The sequence below is a fragment of the Natrix helvetica genome (assembly GCF_964273705.1).
Source record: "Natrix helvetica genome assembly, chromosome: 12".
NCBI classification, from domain to species: domain Eukaryota; kingdom Metazoa; phylum Chordata; class Lepidosauria; order Squamata; family Natricidae; genus Natrix; species Natrix helvetica.
The window spans coordinates 18,839,372-18,864,273 of NC_138556.1; the positions used below are offsets into that span (position 1 = coordinate 18,839,372).

Consider the following 24,902-nt stretch of genomic DNA (forward strand, 5'->3'; position numbering starts at 1 on the left):
GGGACCTTGGAGGTCTTCTAGTCTAACCCCCTGCTTAGGCAGGAAATCCTACACCACTTCAGACAAATGATTGTCCAACCTCTTCTTAAAAACCTTCAGTGTTTGAGCATTCACAACTTCTGGAGGGAAAGTCGTTCCACTGATTCATCATTCTCACTGTCAGGAAATACCTCTGTGTTTCTAGGTTGGCTCTCTCCTTGTTTAGAAAACTCAACTTTAGAGAGAAAACCTTCCCACGACCTAGCCTGCTTCTTCGCGAATTCAGAATAGAGTCCCTGTAAAATCCACCAATTTACAGCATGACCCTGGCAGGTTTCAAAGTATACGATATCCAAAATAATCTTTGTCAAACAGCCTCTGCCTTCGACCGTTTTCTGGGTCCCAATTACAATCACTTGCCAGCGCCTGACTGGATTCAGTAAAATAATAGATGGCGGGCAACTTTATTTGTGAAGTGTTATAAATCTCACCAAATTCATCATGGTGGATTTACTACAGCTGGGGAAAAAATATCCTATGGAGAATAGTGAGCATTTCTTGTAGCTGGCAGCTAGATGGAATAAATCTGCCCAGGAGCTGAAATTGTTTAAGCAAAGATCGTTGGCTTTTGAATATTTGGGGAAGGGGGGAAAAAAGGAAAGAAAAATGTATCTAGTCAAGGTCAAAGCTGTAATTCTCTTCTAATAAAAAAGGGAGGAGAGCAATTTTGCTTCGGGGAGTCTAGCCTGAGAAAACTAAACAGTTTGGAACAGAAAAAGTTAGCACTTGAGGTACTCTGTTTCCAGAGGTGGGTTCCTACCTGTTTGGACTGGCTGGCCACGCCCCTGAACTGGTTCTATCGGCAACGCCATAGGTGCCACCACCTTGTTTTTTGCTTCTGCGCATGCGCATCCCTGCGCATCCCTCCTCCCCTCCTGCCTTCCTTCCCAGTGGTTAGAATGCAGTATTGCAGGCTAACTCACTGCTCACTGCCAGCAGTTCGATCCTAACTGGCTCAAGGTGGGCTCAGCCTTCCATCCTTCTCAGATCATTAAAATGAGGACCCAGATTGTTGGGGGGCAAGAGGCTGACTCTGTAAACCACTTAGAGAAGGCGGTAAAAGCACTGTGAAGCGGTATATAAGTCTAAGCGCTATTGCTATTTCTCCCCATGTTCAAGGACAAAAGGATTGATCACCAAAATTGATTGATGTCTGAAGGACTCAAGAAACATTTTATCCTCAGAGACATCCCGTCGAGGTCCTGAGATCACAAACGTCTGAGAAACACAAGTTCTCGGACAGGTCTTCTTGTGGGTTCTAGTTTGATCATTCTAGATTGTTTTCTTCCCTTCAAACTTCATTTTTAGTACTCTTTCTCCCCCATTCTCCAACTTCCTAGAATCTTGTTTACTTTGGCAAAAAAAAAAGATGCTTCTTTTTTTAAAATCTGCAAAGCAAGGCATCACTCTTTGGGTGGCATTTTTGTGGTCATCTTATTGTAGCAAAGTAGCGGAATCTGATTATTTGACTCATTTCTTTTGGTTACAGAGCTCAATGCTATCCAGGCGCCTCTTTCCTTGCTGGAAGGAATTCCTTTGGGATGTGGCTGAGATGTGAAAAGCCACGGCAGTTGCCAAACAGGGAATACTTGAGAATCACTTGTTCCTGTTGGGTATTCATCACCAAGATAACTGCAAACAACCCCCCCCCCCCCACATTCAATCTATGAGAGCTTCACTTAACATTCCTTCCAGTGGGGATTTAAAGAACTATTTTCTATAAACTATAGAAAAGTTTAAACAACCAGAAGTCTGACTGAAATCAGTCTGATTTTCTACACCACTTTAAAAGACTCCCTCCGACGCTATTGATTTCCCACATGAGTTTGAAAGTTCCAATTGGATTGGATTATTTGGCCTGTGGAGATCAATTCAGACGTTTGAATAGGCTCAAAAGGAGTCAGGGAATCCAAGGCTTCTTACTGGATCTGAAAGCTGAGATTTGGGGAAGGACTAAGCAACAGAAGGGTGCTTTCCAGAGCACTATTGGAAGGAAGGAAGGAAGGAAGGAAGGAAGGAAGGAAGGAAGGAAGATGAAGGGAGATAAGGAGGGAGAGAGAGAGGAGGAGGGTGGAAGGAAGAAAGGAAGGAAAGAAGGATGGATATTGAAAAATTGACAAAAGATGGGTGGATGAATGATACGAAGGAAGATGAAGGGAGATAAGGAAGGAGGAGGGAGGAAGAGAGAGAGAGAAGGAGGATGTAAGGAAGAAAGGAAGGAAAGAGAGGGAGGAAGGAAGGAAGATGAAGGGAGATAAGGAGGAAGGAAGGAGGGAGAGGGATGGAGGATGGAAGAAAGGAAAGAGAGGGAGGGAGGAAAGAGGGAATGAAGGACAATGAAGGGAAATAAGGAAGGAGGGAGGAGTGGAAGGAAGGAAGAAAGATGAAGGGAGATAAGGAGGGAGGGACAGAGAGGGAGGATGGAAAGAAGGAAGGGAGAAAGAGATGGATGGAGGAAAGAAGGAATGAGGGAAGATAGGGAGGGGGTGGAAGGAAGGAGGGAGGGAGAGGAAAGAAGGAATGAAGGACTATAAGGAGGGAGGGAGAGAGAGGGAGGATGGAAAGAAGGAAGGAAGGAAAGAGAGGGAGGAAAGAAGGAATGAAGGAAGATGAAGGAAGAGAGGGAGGAAGGAAGGAATGAAGGACGGAAGGAATGGCTGGCTTTGATGTTTCAACTCCATTGCAGCTAAATGGCAAATGAATTAGCTCCGCTCTCCCCCTCTGTCACTATTGAGGGATTAGACAAACCAGAAGCTGATAGACCATCCTGGGACGGAGCTGCTTGCTGAAAAGAAAGCATATCTTTGTGTGCCAGGTAGTCAAGGCGTGCAATTTCTCACTGCTGCTTCAACTTCAGATAACTTTAGAAGGCGATTTGTTAATTTGCGGAAGACACGGCTGTCACCAGCTACTAATGAGGATCGTCACGAATTACTTCCCGCAACGGAGGTGGGATTCTTTGGAATAATGCAAGCGGGAGGCAGGGTTTTCATTGTTGAGTCCGGCTTGAAAGCTTTCTGGGCCTTTGACCTTGGATTTGGTAGGAAAGAGCTGGATGAACCAGATAGCTAAGAGATGGACAACTTTCCTATAGATCAGGGGTCCCCAAACTTGGCAACTTTAAGACTTGTGGACTTCAACTCCCCCGCTGGCTGGAGAATTCTGGGAGTTGAAGGCCACAAATCTTAAAAGTTGCCAAGTTTGAAGAAGTTTGTCAAGTTTGAAGACCTCTGCTATAGGCGGTGGATCAGCAATGAAATTCAAAAGCAGGAATTTCCCATGCATTGCATTGATCCCTCTTCTGTCCTCTTAAAAATGCACTCTTAAAGGCGATGGCTTTTGGAGGAGCTCCAAAAAGAGATTGAGCAGGGCCGCTATAATACAGAGCAGTGGATTTCGTGCCTGCTATTTGCCTAGACTCTCACTGTTTATTCATTTGTAAAAAACCAAGTAAATATTACGCTAAACGTCTCCGGTGCATTGCCTGACATTGTCTCAAGAACATCTGGTGCCAATAAAAAAAAAAAACATCTATTCCTGACATTTTCTTTCTGTTCTTTTTTTCCGTTCCTGTTAAAGCTAAAGGTTCCCCTCGCACCTATGTGCTGGTCGTTCCCGACTCTAGGGGGCGGTGCTCATCTCCGTTTCAAAGTGTTCATCATGCCAGGTAAGGGCAGGGCCCACACGGAGGCTCTGGGAGGGTGAAAAACAGGCCTCCGGGAAGTTCCAGAAGTCCAGAAATGGGCCATTTTCACCCTCCTAGAGACTCGAGGGAAACCTCCAGAGGTGGGGAGGGTGAAAATGCCACCACCCCACCATGGTGCAGGAGGCAGAGTAGGCCATGCCCCCCATATGCCGCCCCCACCCAGCAACTGGGCAGAGAACCAGTGGCTAAAATTTTTCAATCCCACCCCTGGTGTGCGTGGTGTATGTACACTGCCTTGAGCTCCTGACTAAAAGGTGAGACATACATGAAATATATGTATAGGAGGATTCACATGCAGGAAAGAAGCAGGACTTACATCTGAGCTGCATCTTGGCTTTGTTGACCAGTTCTCCAGTAAGTTCGGATGGGTTTGAGCTTGTGTGTTTTCCTAAGTTTGAAAAGGGCCCGTTTCAAGGTGGGCGAGTTTGTGTAAGGCAGGGGTGTCCAAACTTGGCAACTTTAAGACTTGTGGACTGAGTTGAAGTCCACAAGTCTTAAAGTTGCCAAGTTTGGACACCCCTGCCTTACACAAACTCGCCCACCTTGAAACGGGCCCTTTGCCAAGTTTGGACACCCCTGCCATGCTGGCTGGGGAATTCTGGGAGTTGAAGTCCACGAGTCTTAAAGTTCCCAAGTTTGGACACCTCTGGACTAAACTGTCATCTAGCCATCTGCATTTTGGCTGGGCAAAATGAACTCAGCTAGCTTCAAAGGGCTTCAAAGGGCTGGAGCAACGGAAGCATCTTAGCAACACACACACACACACACACAATTCTGGCACCCTCGGATGGATCATCTGACTGCTAGCATCGTCTGCCCCCCACCTCCACTTTTGCATGTTTATGGCTTGCATCCTTGGCACAGTTTCCAGACCAACATGTAAAAATTCAACCTAGGGGGTTCAATCCAAGCAGGGCAGACAGCTCCAGAATCGGAGAGGGGAGCCCAAAAGGTGAGAAGGCTTGCTAACAAGTTTTGAAACCCTGATGGGTTACCATGGTAAATTGGTTTTTCTGGCACGGTTTTGCGGCAAAGCAGGCTGTGTGTCCCTGTGCCCACTTGGCATCCGCGCCTGCCCTTTCCTCCTTCCACAATTAATCATCTCCTCTGTTAATTATGATTACGAGTTGGGAAACTCTCCCTTCTTAACGGCAGAATCTACGACTTTTCTAAACTCCAATCGCCCAGCAATCTTTGCTCTTGCTCACAGATGGAGGTACCAAAATGACATTTCATGGGCTGGATCCGATTAACTTAGAGTAGAACCATTCCATTGAACTGGGTTTAAGCTGTGTGCCACTCACTAGCTCTACCCTAAAGGGCAAAACACAACATATGTCAACCATGAATTGGACAATGGAGCTTCCATTTTTGTTTTACTTTTTTGCTCCAGTCTAATAGTGCAGACAGGGATGTGGTGGCTCAGTGGCTAAGAAGCTGAGCTTGTTGATCAGAAAGGTCGGCAGTTCGGCGGTTCGAATCCCTAGCGCCGTGTAACAGAGTGAGCTCCCATTCCTTGTCCCAGCTTCTGCCAACCTAGCAGTTCGAAAGCACATAAAAAATGCAAGTAGAAAAATAGGAACCACCTTTGGTGGGAAGGGAACAGCGTTCTATGCACCTTCGTTGTTTAGTCCTGCCGGCCACAAGACCATGGCGACGTCTTCGGACAGCGCTGGCTCTTTGGCTTTGAAACGGAGATGAGCACCGCCCCCTAGAGTCGGGAATGACTAACACGTATGTCTGGGGGAACCTTAATAGTGCAGAGGCCTAAATATGAGGGTCCTTGAAATCCACCGCTGCGGACTGAGGAATTCTGGGAGCTGAAGTCTATCTATGATGACTGGGAAATTCTGGGACTCAAAGTCCACACTTGCTAAAGTTGTTAAGGTTGAGGAAAACTGGGCTGGGGTAATTTCTCTCCCCCCCCCCCAACAAAGAAAGCTGTTATGGGGATGGTTGTCAGGTCCGAAGAACCAAGAACAACCTATGGAATTCCTTCTAAATTAGTTTTTTTTATTGTTGCTTGCCTATAGATAGAATTTTGCCAGACTAAAGCAACTAGCTGCATAAATATACTCTGTGAACTGCTAGGGAGAATCCACCTTTGCCCTCTTCCTGACTGCCTCTTTGCCCTCTGAGAAGCAGCCCCTCCCCCTTTGGGACTCCAGATTCCCTTCCCCACCCCCATAGAAGGACTAGTTTTGACTTTTCCAACATGCCCTGTTCTTGATCCCCTAAGTCGCTATTTTCTTACACCTGAGAAGATAAGATTCGGTGCAGTGATTCATTTGACCACAATGGCAAAACAAGGTGTAAAATGGGGCAAAAAACCCCACCTAACAAATGTCTCACTTAGCCAGAGAGAAATTGGGCTCAATTGTGGTCGGGGACTACCTGTACCACCCGATCTTTCAGCGTGACACAATACACCATGCCATTTGCGGCTGGCAAATATTGGTTCATTGCATTTCTTCCCCTCTGCACTTTCTCTTCTTAGAATGCTTAAGCAGAAGAATCCAAGTTCCTGCGTCCAATAAATCATTATGAAGTAACCACATTCAGTTCTTTTTTGCTCACCCTTATATGCGACACAATTAAGCATTCACTCTCACGCATCTTTCTCCCACTGCCAATTCTAGCTTTAGTCATTCTAAATACTGCCTCAGTGTCTTCCAAGTCCTCCATCATATTGTCAAGACCCACTGCTGGTGCAGGCACCATAGGCTAAGATAATCAACAAATGTCACCTCCCAGGGACCAACCCCACCAAGCAGCTGGAGCCCTTCCAGTACCATAGATGGTGTCAAGGTTTTAAAATGGTGCCTTTGACAAAGGCCTGGGCATCAGAGAGGAGGGCAGGCTCCATAGTGATGGAAGGCATGAGACAAAGATGAATGGGCTCTGCCTTTCGGCACAAGGAATAAACTGGGAACTGTTGCTATTTGTGCACCATGGCTCCAAAAGTATGCTTGAGGCTAAGGGTTATTATAATTATTAGCGCATGGCTCTGTTACAGTCGCCAGAAGATCACAATCTGCTAATGCAGATTTGTAGTTTGGTTTGCCAAAGTACCAGCCCTGTTGTAGGAAATGTTTGTGCAATTCTCAAGGTGCTCCACAGGAGGGCAAACTAGCTTTGCACAAGAGACTGTTCCCACAGTGACACCCAAGGCCACCTCCCTTCATGGAATTGCCTTGCAAATAGGCGTCGCAACTGGGAAGGTTCAGGAATCTGCCTGCACAGAGCACCACTTCTCTCCCCTCTCTCTGACTCTCTGTATCTCTCTGTCTCTGTCTCTCTCTCTCCTTGCATAGACATGACTCCAACTGTTGGGTGGACAGAAGTTGAGGTGAGTGACAGGAGCTCACCTTGCCACCCATTGCTTGACCTCGAATCGCTGGAGCTGAGATTATCTCTCAGCATCATGAAGCCACTGAGCCACCACACCTCAGGCTAATGGTTGTTGTGAGTTGTCAACTGGTAGGGCCTGACATCTTTGTGACTCTTAACAGAGTACGAATGGAGAGATCCCTTCCCTAAAAACCAAGGAGATGATGCCATTCCAAATTAAGCATCAGCAGTTCAAAGGTGATGCCTGTTTCTTTCCTGGAGAAATTTAACACAATTTCCCTTCTTGTAATAACATTTTCCCAGAACATGCTTCATTAGGCATGAATGTCTTTGACCTTTTCAGTGTTCTCCAATCGGATTGGCCGGCCAGCCAGCTTCAAGACCACTCAGCAGCTAATTACCCTGTGGGGACTAAGGGAAAGTGGACAGCCAATCAAAATATAGAATATTGAAAAGGTCAGCCTGGGCGATACAGCACTATAATTCATTCCATTTTGAAGACATTGGGACATTATATTTCCAGTGGTAGCTATTATTTTCTTGGCCAGATGAGGAAAAAATAAAACTCAGCATAAGGTTTCTATCTGAAATGATTTGCATATACAGGATAATTTCTCATAGCTCTACTGTAGAAAATGTCAGCGGTGTAGAACAGGGGTACTACATGCTTACTACTAACAGTGAGATACAATCAAGATCAAGTGAGGTACTAATACCACTCTATAAAGCCCTAGTAAGGCCACACCTAGAGTACTGCATCCAGTTTTGGTCACCACACTATAAAAAAGATATTGAGAATCTAGAAAAAGTGCAGAGAAGAGCAACCAAGATGATGAGGGGACTGGAGGCTAAAACATACAAATGAACTGTTGCAGGAACTGGCTAGTCTAGGGAAGAGAAAGACCAGGGGAGACAAGATAACAGTCTCCCAATATTTTAGGGGCTGCCACAGAGAGGAGGGGGGTCAAGCTATTCTCCAAGGCACCCGAAGGCCAGACTAGGAACAATGGATGGAATCTGACCAAGGAAAGATTCAACCTGGAAATAAGGAGACATTTTCTGACAGTGAGAACAATCAACCCATGGAATAGAAGTTGCCTTCGGAAGTTGTGGGAGCTTCATCACTGGAAGCTTTCAGGAAGAGATTGGACTGCCACCTGTCAGAAGTGGTGTAGGGTCTCCTGCTTGGGTGGGGAAGGGGGTTGGACTAGATGACCTACAAGGTCCCTTTCAATTCTGTTAATCTGTTAAATCTGTTACATATCATAGAGAGCTAAAATGCTCCGCCCTTGGATGGGAAAGAAAGTGGTGTTGATCTGTTGTTGTTACAAAGAAAGCCACATTCTGTCCTCTCCTCTCGTCATGCTCGATCTGCTCTCCAGAATCTGCAGCCTCCTGGGCTTCTCACCTTTCAGACGGAAGACCACAAGTGAAGGATGGCACAAAGCCAGGTTTGAAATTAGGATGTAAAAGCCAACCGAATCGGCAGAAGTCTGATGAGATGATTCACTGGAAAGAAAACCACAGAGAGAAGGGCAGATAAACTCTACCCAAGGAATCTGTAATAGGCAGGAAACTGGGATCAGGAAACGAAAATCTCTTTTCAAAGGGAGCCGTATTCACATCCGGATGCATAAATTGAAAGAACCTGTTTATATACGGGGGAAATGAAAGCTAACATCACAAAAAGGCATCGGCAGGAGTTACAAAGCCACGGTCAGCATCTCATGAGGTTCAACTTGATGTGATGATGACACACGCTCTCCCCAGAAATACATTTTTAATTAAATAGTTCCATTTTTTGGAAATAAATACACTGTTTCCTGAAAATAAGACCTCCCCCAATAATAAGCCCAATGGGGGGGGGGTTGAGTGCATGCACTAAAATAAACCCTCCCCCCCAAATAAGCTCTCCCCGAAAGAATTGCAACACAGCAGCAGCCATGTTTGTTCTTGGACCGCAATGTGTGATGGATGATCTGCATTGTTTTCTATTGATATTATGTATTGACATTGTCAAACCTTTAAGATAGTGGTCCATACAGAGAAGAGCTGCTTGACGTACTGAGTTGAGTTAGCCCAGCATTGTTCATCCATCATAATAGCTCAAGAAGACAGCGTTGTGAGACACAATATCTAACTTACTCCACTGGTCAGGTTGTTTTTCAATATATCTCTATCTCAATAATTTGCCTTCTACTGTAAGACACGGATCCAACTCTGGGTTACTTTGGTTGTTCTCCACTATGCCTTTTCCAAGACTTGGAATTTTAGGGTCTCAAATCCCAACCACTGTGCAGGGATCAAGTCAAAACATCTCAGACAGATGACTGTCCAACTTGCATATGAATAGATCAAAGAACGGACAGCATCCTGTGTCACAGAGTCTTTGATGGTATTCAGCCGGTTTGGCCGGTTCACCTGAAAAAGTAGTAAAAATCACGGGTGGGCACGCAGCTCTATGCTGTCCTATTTAGGCACGTTTTTGAGGCTGAGCGCATGTGTGGAAGGTGCACGCATGAGCAAAGAGCATGCATGGAAGGCCAGGCACATGCATGGAAGGAGCGCCTGTGAAGCAAGTGGGCACAGGCACGGTGAACCGATGGTAACAAAATGTGAAACCCACCACTGCTTTGAATTCACTCTCAAACTTCTTAACTGGTAAGAAATCTTTTTCTAACATTCCACTGATACCTCTCCCTTCCTGGCCTAAAATAACTTCCTGGCCTAAAATTTAGTATCCTGCACCCTCAAATGAGAGAGAACAGGTCTTCATTTTTTAAAAACTACATGACCTCCATTGAGATGCTTCAAAACTGCTATCAAATCTCATCTCAGTCATCGTTTCTCAAAATATATCCAGCTCTTTCCATCTCTCTTCATAGGAAATGGTTTTCTTGTCTCCTTATCATTCTTGGTGCCTTTCTCTGAAGTGTTCCAATTATTCTAAAGCCTTAAAGTGTGATGCGAAGAATTGGGGAAGTACTTGAAATGAACTCTGACCTGCACGGCAGGAAGTGGAATAATTTTTTTCCATGACTTAAAAGTTATAAACATTCTTTGAGATAACATAACTATGTTTTTTTTGGAGCCAATTATGTTTCCACTAGTTTCAGGTGGAGATTTAAATGTCACGTTTGCTTTATCAAATGCTTTTCTGAAGTTGGATATATATTATGTTTACAGCCTTCCCACAATCTATTAAGGAGAGAGAGAGAGGGAGGGAGAGAGGGAGGGAGGGAGGGAGGTGGGTAGGTGCCTACAAATATACACATTCCCCAGCTCTTGCATTTAAGTGTCCAGTCAACTTTTAAGTTTGGTCCTATCTCTGTTGTGTCACACCAGGGTAACAATAGTCTGCTATAACAGAAATAAATGGACATCAGGTTGTGGACATTTCCCTGTAGTTACATGTTTTTATCATTCCTAACTGAGAGGGAAATAAACTAATTTAAAAGAATGAGAATGTCATTCTGCAACAGAGCCAGTTACAACAGTATTCAATTAACTCGGTATTGATCCGAGTGAAATTAAATCTGGGGAGGGAAAATTGTAAAAATGCTGCTAACGAAGTGCAAAGAAAGATGGGCACAAAAGAGGAAATTTGATTGGTAATTTCTTCATTTAAATTTGATTTTCTCCTTGGCTCCATTCCTCAGTTGCTCGGGCTGATTTAGCCATGACAATAACAGTAAAACACCACTCTTTTAAATATATATATATATATATCCTCGATTTAACCTCTGGCATAGAGTTCCATGCCAAATTGGTAATTGATACATCTGGGAATTGACATCCTCACAGCCTAAAGTTGCCAAAGTTGAGAAACTCTTCTTAAAGGAGACTCTGTGGTGCAGGATGGTGGAATCACAAAAATACAAACTCTTGGAAGCGCCACTGCTGGTGGCTAGAACGGTCCCTGCGATTTCCTCTGGTTGGTTGCCATGCACACAACACGAGGTGAGGTGAGGCCGGAGGGGGGGAAGGGAGGGGAGAACATGCCCCATGCACCCCACACACCCTTACCTAATGGCCGCTCCCGCAACCGTCGCCACCGCACACTTCTGTCACACTAATGGCCACCGCAAAAAGAGTGGCAGGCCCAGTGACGTGCAATGCAGCAGCAGCCATGAGGTGACCACGCTCGCCGTCTCCTGCACTTCAAAAATAATAAGACCTCCCCAAAAATAAGGCCAAGCATTTATTAGGGGGGGGGGTGTCAAAGGAAAATAAGACCCTGTCTTATTTTGGAGGAAACACGGTAGTCAGGGAGATCTTTCGCTCATGTTCAGGTTGGCACCAAAAATCTACACCCCCTTCCGTTTTTATAAACTCCTGGTTTCAAGGCCAAAAAGGAAAGGGGAAAAAAGAAAAAAAACAGAGCCATCTGTCATTGAAATCATTCTGTTCTTTCACTCAGAATCACGAACAACCATAAAAAAGATCCAAGAGAAGTAGCTACATCAAACATTGGCTAGAGAAATGTGCTTTTCTCTGCATTTGGCAAAGCGAGAAGGGTGCTGTTTGCTTGGCTTTGCAAAGTTGACGAGAGAATAGGTCAAGGCAAAGGTTCCCCTCGCACCTATGTGCTAGTCGTTCCTGACTCTAGGGGGCGGTGCTCATCTCTGTTTCAAAGCCAAAGAGCCAGCGCTGTCCAAAGACGTCTCTGTGGGTCATGTGGCCGGCAAGACTAAACTCAGAAGGCGCACGGAACGCTGTTCCCTTCCCACCAAAGGTGGTCTCTATTTTTCAACTTGCATTTTTTACATGTTTTCGAACTGCTAGGTTGGCAGAATCTGGGACAAGCAACGGGAACTCACTCCGTTATGCAGCGCTAGGGATTCGAACTGCCGAACGGTTGACCTTTCTGATCGACAAGCTCAGCGTCTTAGCCACTGAGCCACCGTGTCCCCTAGAGAGAACATTTGCACCCAAATCCTGCATCAAATCACTGTGGACAACTTACCACGGGAAAACTCACTGCGGGACAAGAGTTAAGCTACTACAGTATTAAAGAAATGCTAGAATAAAATCATTTAAAAGAAGAGTCCCTTCGGGGAGAAGGGGCGGTCTAGAAATCAAATCAAATAAAAATAAATAAATAAGATTGCAAAAGGTGAGACAGAATGAAATGTGGATGACAAAAATTAAAAACAATATCTTCTTTATTTTAAATAAGTAGCTGGATACCTGTGCTTCACTACGAAACCTACAAAATCTTATCCTATCCCCTTCTCTCCCTCAGTCGAACTCCTTAGCATCAGAGCATTTCTCAAGTGGGGAAGGGGAGTAGAATGTCTAAACTCTCAGCCTGCAGGCTGGATGACTCATGCGCTGGCCATACCCAAGTGGCAGTTGGAACAGAGTTCTTTTCAGCTGGGGAGGGGGAGTAGAACACCTAACTCCTTAGCATCAGAGCGTGTTAATAGTGATATAAGATATACTAATGATCTGATGGTCATTTCAAAAAATCCTTTCTTACCGAGCACCTAGAAGCCAAGAGGAACATACATGCCAAATTTCAAGTGTGTAGGCATTATGGTTCTGGAGATTTTGTGATGATGCGCGAGTGGTATTTCGCTATATGTATATATATAGATTAAATCAAATGGCTAAATGGTCCCATGGCAGGTTGTCTGTGCCCACTTGTCCCATTCTGCGAAGAAAAGGCCTTGCTACTAACGTTGGGGAGACAGGGGTGCAAAGGAGCATCCTCCAATTTTAGCCACACCTATTTTAGGGATGGAAATTTCAAAGTCTGCGGATGGTGGGGGGAGGCGTTAAGCAGCGTTTGCCCTCCTCGTTGGAAGCCCACCTCCTGCCGTGGCTGTTTTGACAGTCCCAATTCAGTGGCTCGTAGGATATCTCTGCCTTGTTAAAGGTAATTACGGTTCTCCCTGTATAATGAGATGGTTTTTAAAGGCCATTCAAAAGAAATTTTCCATAATGAGGTTAAGGGTTTTATGGTGTTATACATCATGGGAGTTGGTAATTGGTCAGATCCAGGAAGGAGAATCCTGATGGAGAGGGGGAAAAAAACCCAGTGAATCAGATAGTAACTCCCCAGGCTTCCCAGGATGAGCTTTGGACTTCCCTTCCCTTGAGGGGAAGAGAAGGAAAAGGGAGAAATAAAGGGGAAAAAAGGAGAAAAACCATGGAATCTTAGCATTTCTCAGGGGCCTGGAACAATTCTCAGCAGTGTAAGCCTTCATTCGATATCTGCCAGCTCCATCCAATGCTACATTTGGTTCTTTCAAACACAGCCTCCCCAAAAGATACCAATTGATGCGTTGGCATTTTATTTTAACATTTCAACAGGTGCCCAAGGGTCCTCCTCGCAGTGCTGAGCTTGCCGTCTGGCTACAGGGAGTCCTCAATTTACGACCATTCATTTAGTGACTGTTTGATATTGCGCTGAAGAAAGTGCCTGACCCCGAGTCCTTGCAATTAACTCTCTGGGTGTCTCCAGATTTGCTAGCAGGAGATGTGATGAAGGTTTTGTTTCTAGAGGTAGCACGGCAGCCACAATTTGGCAGTGAGTAACTTGGACAGATGGTAGGAGAAGAGGGAGAGGAGGAGGAGAGGGAGAGGCAGAGGAAAAGGAAAAGGAGAGGAGGGAGAGGAGGAAGTGGAGGAGGGGGAGAGGAGAGGAGGAGGAAGAGGGAAAGGAAGAAGTGGAGAAGAGGAAGAAGGAGAGGCGGGAGAGGAGGAAGAGGAAGAGGAGGAGGAGGAGATCACAAAAGAGAGAAAAGCCTTTCTGCAAAATGTTGTAACTGAATTGTTTAATCTTTCACCTGGAGGTGACAAGAAGCATCGCGGCTGGCAAATCTTGGGTGATGCACTTGGCATTCTTGTTATAATAAAGTTTTATTGGTTTTTCAACATTTATAGGGAAAAGGGTAAATGGACAGGTATACAAATTTTGGCAGTTGCAAAATGTGAAAGGCGCCCCTCCCTCCATACCCATAGTATACATTTATATATAATGCATTGGTATATAATTGATTACAATCAGCATATTAGTTCTATTACTAAATTCAATCAGATTAAACATTACAGTATAAAATCCAAATATAATTCCATTATCACTTTCGGTCAGTTTATAATAATATGATTTTCTTGTTTATTTTTGTGATCTGAGTCTTCTTGCTATTGCCCCATCTCCCTCCACTGGCAGAGCTCTGGCACTTGGCATTCTTAAACCTGATCTTCCTGCAGTTGGAAAGGATTCCTGATTGATCTTGGGTAATACTGCATCCTGTTTTGGTCACACTATAAAAAGATGCTGAGATTCTAGAAAAAGTGCAGAGAAGAGCAACCAGGATGATGAGGGGACTGGAGGCTAAAACATATGAAGAACAGTTACAGGAACTGGCCATGGCTTGTCTAGGGAAGAGAAGAACCAGGGAAGACATGAGAGCAGTCTTCCAATATTTGATGGGCTGCCACAGAGAGGAGGTGGTCAAGCTATTTTCCAAAGCTCCTGAAGGCCAGACAAGGAGTAATGGATGGAAACTAAACATGGAGAGATTCAACCTGGAAATAAGGAGGAATTTTCTGACAGTGAGAGCAATCAACCCATGGAACAGAAGTTGCCTTCAGACGTTGTGGCAGCTTCATCACTGGAAGCTTTCAAGAAGAGACTGGACTGCCATCTATCAGAAATGGTGTAAGGCCTCCTGCTTGGACAGAGGGTTGGGCTAGATGACCTACAAGGTCCCTTCCAATTCTGCTAATCTGTATACATGGAGAGAGGAGATCTTTTCTCAACCAGATCTTTGCTCTTCTAGACTGGGACGTGGCCTTTGGCTCTGTTAATTCAATCACCTGCCAAACAGTCCCAGCATTCACTCTTTGGTTCTCCGCGGCTTAAATTGGGAGCCTTCTAAACGTTTGCAATTAAAATTTCAATGGACGTGAAAAAGGAGATGCAGCTGGGAGTAATTTTGCAGCCTCCCCCATCTCTTTATATGCTGTATATCATACACACCCACTCGCACGCTACCAATTGGCAGAAAGAGATGGAAAGCGTGGGGGGGGGGGGAGAAAAAGAAGAGGATATTTTCCTTTCAATGTCACCCATGTTTCTGCTCCAGGCTCACCGTTGCCAGATCTCATTAGTCGCAAATGAGAATTCTGTATACGTTCCAGCCAGTTTCCAGCAGATGATGGATTCGTGTGTAAGCTGCTGCTTCTCCATTGGAACTTCTCTGCCGAGGCACTCAACATGGTTCACAGCTTTAAGCAGTGGCTTGCAATTTTAATAATGCTAATATAAAATGCTAATAATAGAGCATGATGATCAATATTCATGGAGATTGGCAGGGTATCAGAGGATTTAACCACCCATAATGTGACATTGAAGGAGGAGTGAAGCTTTTGCAGCGCAGTTCAGAAGGTGGCGCATGATCCCATAACGACGTAATTCGCCGTATATAGGCAAGTCCTCAACTCGCCGCATTTCATTTACTGACCGTTCAAAGTTACCATGAAAGAATGGGCTGAAATGAACAGACTTACAAAAGGAGTAAGAGACGAAGAAGAATCTGAGTGCTACTTAATATGGGATTTATGGTGCAAACGGCTGGAGAAAAAGATGCAAAGAGCAAGAAAGCATTAAAGGGGAAAAAAGATGAAGAAATTAGAGAACCGTCATAAAACCGCATAATTAACAAGAGGGGGAAAATGTAAGATAGATTGTAAATAAAATAGTACAGAATAAGAGTTATAAGAGAACGATATATGTGCATCGAAGGATATAAGATGCATAGAAATAAGTACATGGAAAGATTAATATGTGTAGAAGAAATAGGAGTAAAAATAAGTAGATGAGTAGATGAAAAATTTGTAAAAATAGACATAGAGAGATGATATAGATATAGAAATAGAAATAGATAGAGATATAGATAGAGATATATATAGATATACATAGATATAGATATATACATAGATATAGATATAGATGATATAGATGATATAGATATATAGATATATATAGATATATATATAGATATAGATATAAAGGTATACATGTATGGATAAAAAGAGTATAATGGAGGCTTAATGATGTGGAAATGTTGCAAAGATGATATTTGTGCTCTAAAAAAATGGAAAAAACTATTTAATAATCTTTTTTTAAAAAAACCAAAGTTACAGTGAAAGAAAAGTGAGCGATGACCATTTTTCACACTTACAACCGTTGTCGCATCCCCATCGCCATGTGATCAAAATCCAGATGTTTGGCAACTGACATGCGGCGTCCTTTTCCCTCTACCTGTCCTAACCGAAAGCCCTATCAATTGTGGAGCCGACCGGGGGCCAGGGGTAGCTGCAGAAGGAGGATGAAAGAGCCACTGCAGCTCCAGAGCCACAGGTTGCCTGACCCCTGTCAAAGGGACATTGTGTGCTTGGTCGTCATCATCTTCATCATCATCCCTGTCTTTTAATGAGCCCCATCATCTCTTGTGGGGTGAAGTCTGGGCAACGGAATGGAGCTCAGTGTTTATTGGCCGGATGCCCTTCCTGTCCCCAATGAGGAGTTATATTCAGCAGATAAATTCTCATCATGCCCAGAGAGAGCAGTTCATTGTGTGAATGGTCATGGGTGCCCTCCTTCCCCCCCAAAAAAAAACACCTTATCTTGCTCTACGGAGGATTAGCTGGATGCAGTTGGCCGTTGAGCAAGGAAATCTATTTTTTAAAAATAACTCAACTCAGGTGCATTAGAATAAGAAAGGAGAAAGTGTGGCCGGGTTGTGTCTCCCTACCTGGTCTGTTTCTCCAAGCCAAAGCTCTCCAATACAGGGAGGGTTTGCACACACTTTTCTTTTAATACAATGTGGACGATCTCACTTATAATTGCTTAGAAAGCCTAGTTCTAGCAGAAAAGAGAACTTGCTTTTTCCCCCAAAGGTTAATCACCTTAATTAAGAACTTTATTAGATGCTATTACAGAAATGGCTCAGGGCAAGCCTCTAATTTTTAGATTATTTCTTTTAAAAAAGAATCTTCTTGAAGCTGCCTTCCAAGAGCAAAACCCCGCTTGAGGGAAACTGAGTCCATATTATTTTCCTGGCCAAAGTACAGCAGACCTCGGCTTAGTGGCCGCAGTTGGGATCAGAATATCCGTCGCTAAGCAAGAAGGCTATTAAGTAAGGGGCACCCGTTTTTATGACCTTTTTCTGCCAGGGTTGTTAAGTGAATCACAAGGCTGTTACGTGAATTCCAGCTTCCCCCGTTGATTTTGCTCGTCAGAATCTACCTGGGAAGGTCCCAAATAGCAACCACACGACCCTGGGGATGCTACAATAGTCATAAGTGTGAGGACTGGTCAGAAATCACTTTTTTCAATGGCATTGTAACTTCAAAATGGTCCCTAAATGAATGGTTATAAGTCAAGACTGCCTCTATGTGGCTCAGTGGCTAAGACACAGACACAGTTCGGCGGTTCGAATCCCGAGCGCTGCATAACGGAGTGAGCTCCCGTGACTTCTCCCAGCTTCTGCCAACCTAGCAGTTCGAAAGCATATGAAAAATGCAAGTAGAAAAATAGGGACCACCTTTGGTGGGAAGGGAATAGCGTTCCGTGCTCCTTCGGCATTTAGTCATGAAGGCCACATGACCACGGAGACGTCTTCGGATAGCACTGGCTCTTCGGCCTTGAAATGGAGATGAGCACCACCCCCTAGAGTCGGGAATGACTAGTACATATATGTGAGGGGAATCTTTACCATTACTAGACACTGACAGGTCCTGAAAACCAGTTTCTGTAAATGTAACATTTCAGCTCCTCCCCATAAGCATGGAAGGTCTACACCAAGGCATTACTCGAGAGCAAAAGAGAACTTTTAAATAGCTTCTCAAATCTAGGAAAGGGAAGAGAGGGAGGAAAAATATCCCAGATATTTCACTCAAGAGCTCCTCCCATGGAACAGTGACATGGCGAGGTTTCCATTAAAGAATTTAATAGGACAATGTAGGTTAATAGTATTAATCATCAGGCATGCTCTTGTCTTTTGTTAACCACAATTCCGCCTGCCCGCTCTCCTGATACCAGGGTCTGAGTGCAGATCTAATGGATAGAATCCCAAATGTTTATTTTTCCTGTGTACTTATTCCTTATGATATATAATTACTATTATTAACCCACACATACAAAGAACGTAATTAGATCTTATCAAGAAATCTAACTGCCTACGATGAGCGAATTCTCCCCTTCTGTAGAATTTTGTTTAAAAATAATACTTAGCATTCATGAGAGCTATGAACCAAAAAAAGGAGGGAAGAATAGAAAAGATGTGTTCGTTTGACAACATTTGCACAATGTAAGGGCTGGGAATCGTACTTCGACAATATCTGAACAGCCATCAACTTTCTTTACAAGAATATGAGATTGCTAGTCGGTTGGATACCCGTGCTTCGCTACGGAACTATGTGATCGGGCTTGATAAATTGAGTTTTAAAGCTTGAACATTAATGAGTAATTATGATCAGCCTCTCCTCTCCCCTTCTCCCCCTCAGGCTTGCCCCACAGAGGCCTCTCCTATCTTATCCTACCCCCTTCTCTCCCTCAGTCTAACTCCTTAGCATCAGGGCATTTTTCAGATGGGCAGGGGGAGTAGAATGTCCAAACTCCCAGCCTGCAGGCTGGATGAGTCATGTGCTGGCCATGCCCTGGTGGCAGTTGGAACAGAGTTCTTTTCAGATGGGGGAGGGGGAGTAGAACACCTAACTCCTTAGCATCAGAGTGTGTTAATAATGATATAAGAAATACTAATGATCTGGTGGTCATTTCAAAAAATCCTTTCTTAGCGAGCACCTAGAAGCCAAGAGGAACATACATGCCAAATTTCAAATTTGTAGGCTTTAAGGTTCTGGAGATTTTGTGATGATATATGAGTAGTATTTCGCAGACAGACAGATTGCCTTGCTATGAAAATATTGATTATTGTAAGAGAAGAGAAGGCAGAAATAAGAGGGTGGGGTTAAATGAGTCATCAGTTTAAAATTCTTACATTGCCACAAATGATCCAAGCCCAACCGCTTCTAAATTCCGTTGACCCTTATGTGGTACCAATTCAGTGTTGAATTTCAGTTGACCAGATTCTCGTCTATAGGTTTGGATTGGTTCTTCTATGGTCCTGATTCTTTGTGCCTGGCATTGATCTACTGCCAATTGATCACATGTTCCAGATTTGTCTTTCTTCCAATGTCACGCATCCAAGAATCCCACCCCTTTAAATCCCCTTCAAAGACCATGTCCCGCTGGATAGCTGGATGTCAAAATCCCATTTCTGGAAGGTGGAAGGAAGTCAAGCGACATTCATTTACTTGGCCAAACCAACGAGGTCCTCTTAACACCGCTTATTTTGTAACTGAAGCTACCAAATCAGATCAGAAGAATATATCAATGTATATTTTATTGCTCGGAGCTTCAGGCAGGCAGCGAAGAGGCTAAGATGCCAAGGAAGCTAATGAGGATGGTTTTGAAAGCAGAGAAGCTGCCAGGTAGACTGACACATCGGTGAATTGGATTGCGCTCTTTTGCGCAATACACACCCACAACAGCCACCTCGCTGAGCAAAAGGCAGCTCAAGGGATCAGGAAATGGGACACTGTCAGCCCGAGGCAAGAGTTGCAAACGTCACAGTCTGGGGATGGATGGGTTGTTTTTATTCCTGGGCTTTGCTCTAAGTTCAGTTTTAGCTGGGACCAATTCTGGAATACAGGTGCTGTTGTTATTAGTTGCGAAGTCGTGTCTGACCCATCGCAATCCCATGGACCACATTTCTCCAGGCCTTCCTGTCCTCTCCCATCCTCTGGAGTCCATTGAAGCTCTCCGACTCCTTCGGTGACTCCATCCAGCCACCTCATTTTCTGCCGTCCCCTTCTTCTTTTGCCCTCCATCGTTCCCAGCATGAGGCTCTTCTCCAGAGAGCCCTTCTTCCTTCTCATTAGGTGGCCAAAGTCTTTGAGTTTCCTCTTCAGGATCTGGCCTTCTAAAGAGCAGTCAAGGTTGGTCTCCTCTAGGTCTGACCAGTTGGATCGCTTGTGTTACCTTTCAGTTATTACAGGTGTTCTCGACTTTCTACCTACACATTCAACTTGTCTGAGCTGTGCTCAGAAGGCTCCTGCATATTCCTTGGGACAGTAGAGATGATCAACAGGCAAGTCCTGGAGCACGTAACGGCAGACATGTCACTGGAAGGAAAACAAAATCACAAAATTGTGTCTCATTTCCTTTGGCTATGTGTTGCGGGGGAATTCCCTGGAAAAAGCAATTTGGTTGGGAAGAGTTAGCGGTTAAAGGAAACCAGGACTCCAACGAACAGCGTGGCTGGACACCCTCAAAAGATGACATCAGCCAGGGCATAGAACAACCCAAGGAGTGCAAGATCAGAAGATGCAGGGAGACCTTTCCTGGCAAGGCGGTAGTTAAGCCCGATTGTCATGGGATGCAGCCTGGAAAGCCTCCTGCACCAACCTGGAAGCCAGAACGGGGCACCAGGGTGCTGCGCGAGGTCCAAAAATGCAATGTGAGCACACCGCCATGCATGCACCTCCCACACATGCGCATGCATCTCCGCCACATGCGCCCCATGCATACATGGCAGAGACCTGAAGGCGAACTGGCCAGTGGGAGGTGCGCACGCAGAGCTGAGCTGAGGCGGCAGCTGGTGTGTCCGTAGGGAAGGCTCCGCATGCCACCTGTGGCCGGCACCATGGATTTGCCATCCCTGACTTATACAGTAACACGACGGCATTCCGCGCGTGTGATCTGTGGAATATAAACGTTTACACCCACCGTCCCCCCAAATATTCGAGCTATCTAATCAGTAACGGGAGACACGGTGACCTAAATTGCATCTAAGATGGAATACCTGCGTTAAACCGTGCTGAGACAAGAGATAGGGAGCAGCGGTATGATAGATCTTCAGGTAGATATAAATGTATCGGGCAGAGAAAATATGCCAGCCCAAATAAATGAAAGGAAGATAATGAACTCACACCTCTCCTTGCCAAGGATGCGGTACAGGCAGGCAGGGACCATTTTTCTACGGGCAGGAGATGAGAGGGGCTCGGTCCGATGCCCCCTCCCAATCCTCCATGGGGGGCATAAATCTTTCATGTCCCCCCTCTCACTCCGCCCCCCCCCCCCCAGACAATGAGGCCTGTCTTCATCCAGAGAGGGAGAAAGAGAGAGAGAATTAAATATTTCATGAGATGGCGGTCAATCCTGCTGATTCTTTTCAGCTGATTTTCCCAGGTCTGTTTTTGGCACCGGCTCGCTTCCTCCTGCAAATGATGGATGGGCTTAGGAGCAGCCAAACCTCTGAACAGGTCCAAGTTAATGTGATTAATGAATAAATAAAAATAAAAGCACTCATAGAAGAAAAGGTTTGTAGTTCAGGGTTGAACGGTGGGCTCCTTGGTGCTCTCTGCAATCGTGCAGAATAAGAGAGCTGGAAGGGACCTTGGAAGTTTCCTAGTCCAACCTCCTGATCAAGCAGGACACCTTATACTATTTCAGACAAACCGCTGCCCAATTTCTTCTTAAAAGCCTCCGGTGATGGAGCACCCACAACTTCTGAAGATGATGTTATCTAGTTGGGTAATGAATCGTCTGCAAGAAAACCAGCAAGCTCAGAGGATACCACAGAAAGATAAGCAGGGATTAACACCAGACAAACAATCAAGCAGAAAACAATATCTCAATCAGGGAACTAGCCAGTCAAACAGTCAACAACAGTCTAATAAAGGAAGCACCAAGAACAAACCCTTCAACACTGACAGGGCAAACCACAAGCACATAAACAAAAACTTCACTCTGTTGTGATGATGTTACCTAGTTTACTCGTGAAATATCCGCAGGGAAACAACCAAGCGCAGTGCCCATTCTGTCTGTCCCACCTAGGAAGAACTGTAAATTTTGTCCAATTTTTTTTAAAAAAATGGAGAAGAAGATTCTGTTTCACAATTCACAAAATGCAATGCAAACCCCAGTTTACGGGTTTTTAATTCAGCGTTACAGCCAGAGCAAACAGCCAGTATTGAATTTGCAACATATTTCTGTTGGACAGTCAACAAGGTACCACTATGAATCAATAGCAAAGCAATCCTGTGGCCTTACATTTTTGCTTGCGAGTTCTCCGTGTTCTTACTAGTTTTTTGAGTGTCTTTGTCCCAACCTATCAGCATTTGAAACCATAAGAAAGAATTTGGACCATAAGAAAGGCTGAGCGCCAAAGAATGGAGGCCTTTGAACTCTGGTGCTGGAGAAGACTCCTGCGAGTCCCTTGGACTGCAAGACCATCCAACCGGTCAGTCCTAGAGGAGATCAACCCTGACTGCTCTTTAGAAGGCCAGATCCTGAAGAGGAAACTCAAAAGACTTTGGCCACCTAATGAGAAGGAAGGACTCCCTGGAGAAGAGCCTCATGCTGGGAACGATGGAGGGCAAAAGAAGAAGAAGGGGACGACAGAGAATGAGGTGGCTGGATGGAGTCACCAAAGCAGCCGGCGTGAGCTTGAATGGACTCCAGAGGATGGTAGAGGACAGGACGTGGAGGAATGTTGTCAATGGGGTCGCGATCGGTCAGACACGACTTCACAACTAACAACATCAGCATTTGACATGACCCAGGTGTTCTTCTAATGCTTTAGAAACTTTGGGATTACTCTGCTTCTCTTGGATGGGTTTTGCCTGACCCCAAGGGAGGGCCTGAGCTCCCCTCGATTTCCAAGGAAGACAGAGACCTGCTCATCCCACCTTATATTTTGAAGAACATTGAAACATATTCCACGTCAAAAAGGGAGCCAGCGCTTGAGCAAATGCCACCATCTGCTATTGTCAGAGAAGTTTATGGGCCTGTCTTATCTCATCCTGAAAGTTTATGAGAGTCGAGATGACATCACCAGCCCCGCTCCCCACAAAATGATGCGTCTCTGTCCACGGTGATATTTTACAGCATCTCAAGGTGCCTAAAGGTCTTTTAAGATAACAGATTCACCTCAGTCCAACGGCTTTAGAACCTCCCGTTGTCTTGGGAGGGAGGATTTATATTTGAGAGAAGGTGCGAGAGAAAAAATCCATGTATTCACCACAAAATGGAAAATGATTAGAACACAAGTCTGGTCACTGACAGCTCTGAATCAAGCGGCAGGCAAAAAGGCCTCTGCATAATTTTATTTTTATTGATAATTTGCTTTATGGTCTTTCTTTGTCTGGATGTTGAGGACGCATAAAATCTTAGAAAGGCTGTTTCGTTCATGAATCCATGTTAAAAGCTGTCCAGGGTTTGCCGGAGCCATCAAGCAATTAAGAGAACATCAGTTCTCCAGGCATTCTCAAAGCGACTTTCTCTGCTAGAAAACAAATGTCCAAACCATGAGATGTTCTATCTTGGCTACGGCTACCTTGTACGATAGGTTGACCGGAGAGATCGTGACTGGCTCCATTATCCAGTGGGTCCCACTGTCGAGGGAGGACATGAATCTGGATTTCCAGATCCTCCTTCAACACCGAGAAAGCTACACCCCAGTGGCTCTGTGGTGGGTCTCCACACGGTGTCCAGGAGTCTTCCTTTTCCACATTAGATGCTGTCCCAACTCTAACCATAAAACTGGAGATGGGTTGTATCAGGCCTGGAAGCCATCTTTTGCATTGGGCCTTCAGTCCTACCACAATGATTGCTGTGGGAAACTGAGAGGGGAGGGGATTATATGGAGTGGGGTAGATATGGTCAAAATAACATTCCTTTCTAATTATAAATACCATCAACATAAAATGGAGCTCGCTCAGAAGCTGAAATCCACCAAGTAAATGAGATGAAGCGTGGGAAGTGGAGGAGAGAGGTAAAGGAAGAAGAGAGGGATAAGAGAGAGGACAGGGCGGGGAAGAGGAGGAGAGAAAGAAGAGTGGAAGGGGAGAGAGGAGAAGGAGAGAAGAAGTAGAGAAGAGTAGAAAACCTGGAAGCTTTCAGATTTGGGTTTCCCACATGGGCCAATAGGACATCTCTAATAAAGGGGAATTTTGAGGAACCTCAAGCCTTGGAGTCTTCTTTCGTTGGGGGTGTTACTTGGAACCTTGAGAGGTTGTCTTTATCAAATGCACAAAGATCACCCAAGAGGAGGTATAGCAGTGGTGGGATTGACTGGAGGGACGATACTCCTGGAGAAAGCAATGGTGTCCCCCACATTTTCCTTCTAGGGTACAAGGAGGTTGAGGTTCAGTCTGACAGCCCCCCATTTCTACCTCTCAAATGCCCATCAGAGCAAGGCATTCTGGGAGATCTAAAACAGCGGCCATCAGCCCAGCCCAGTGGACACCGCTGATTTTTCTCTAGATGGACCTTACCAAGGAAATAAAGGAGGCTTGAACTCGCTTTCCTAAAGCATAAAGCGCGATGTTCAAAGTCACAGCAAATTTGAAAGAATGAAACATCACCAGTGCTGGCTTTCCCTGTTCCCTCCTTTCAATCCGTGTTCAAGATGGATCCTGCTGAATTTTAGGGTGGTGTATTTCAAACTTTACCAGGTTGGCTCAGTGGCTAAGACGCTGAGCTTGTTGATCAGAAAGGTGGTTCGAATCCCTAGTGCCGCGTAACAGAGTGAGCTCCTGTTACTTCTCCCAGCTTCTGCTAACCTAGCAGTTCGAAAGCAGGTAAAAAATGCAAGTAGAAAAATAGGGACCACCTTTGGTGGAAGGGAACAGCCTTCCGTGCGCCTTCGACATTGAGTCCTGCTGGCCACATGACCACGGAGACGCCTTCGGACAGCGCTGGCTCTTCGGCTTTGAAACGGAGATG

The 24,902-nt window shown here is 45.0% G+C and overlaps 1 protein-coding gene across 9 annotated transcripts in view; it reads right to left on the bottom strand.

Moving 5' to 3' along the window:
* LINGO1 (leucine rich repeat and Ig domain containing 1) overlaps nt 1-24,902 on the bottom strand; it is a 259,989-nt gene that overhangs the window by 114,220 nt on the left and 120,867 nt on the right. The window lies entirely within an intron of this gene.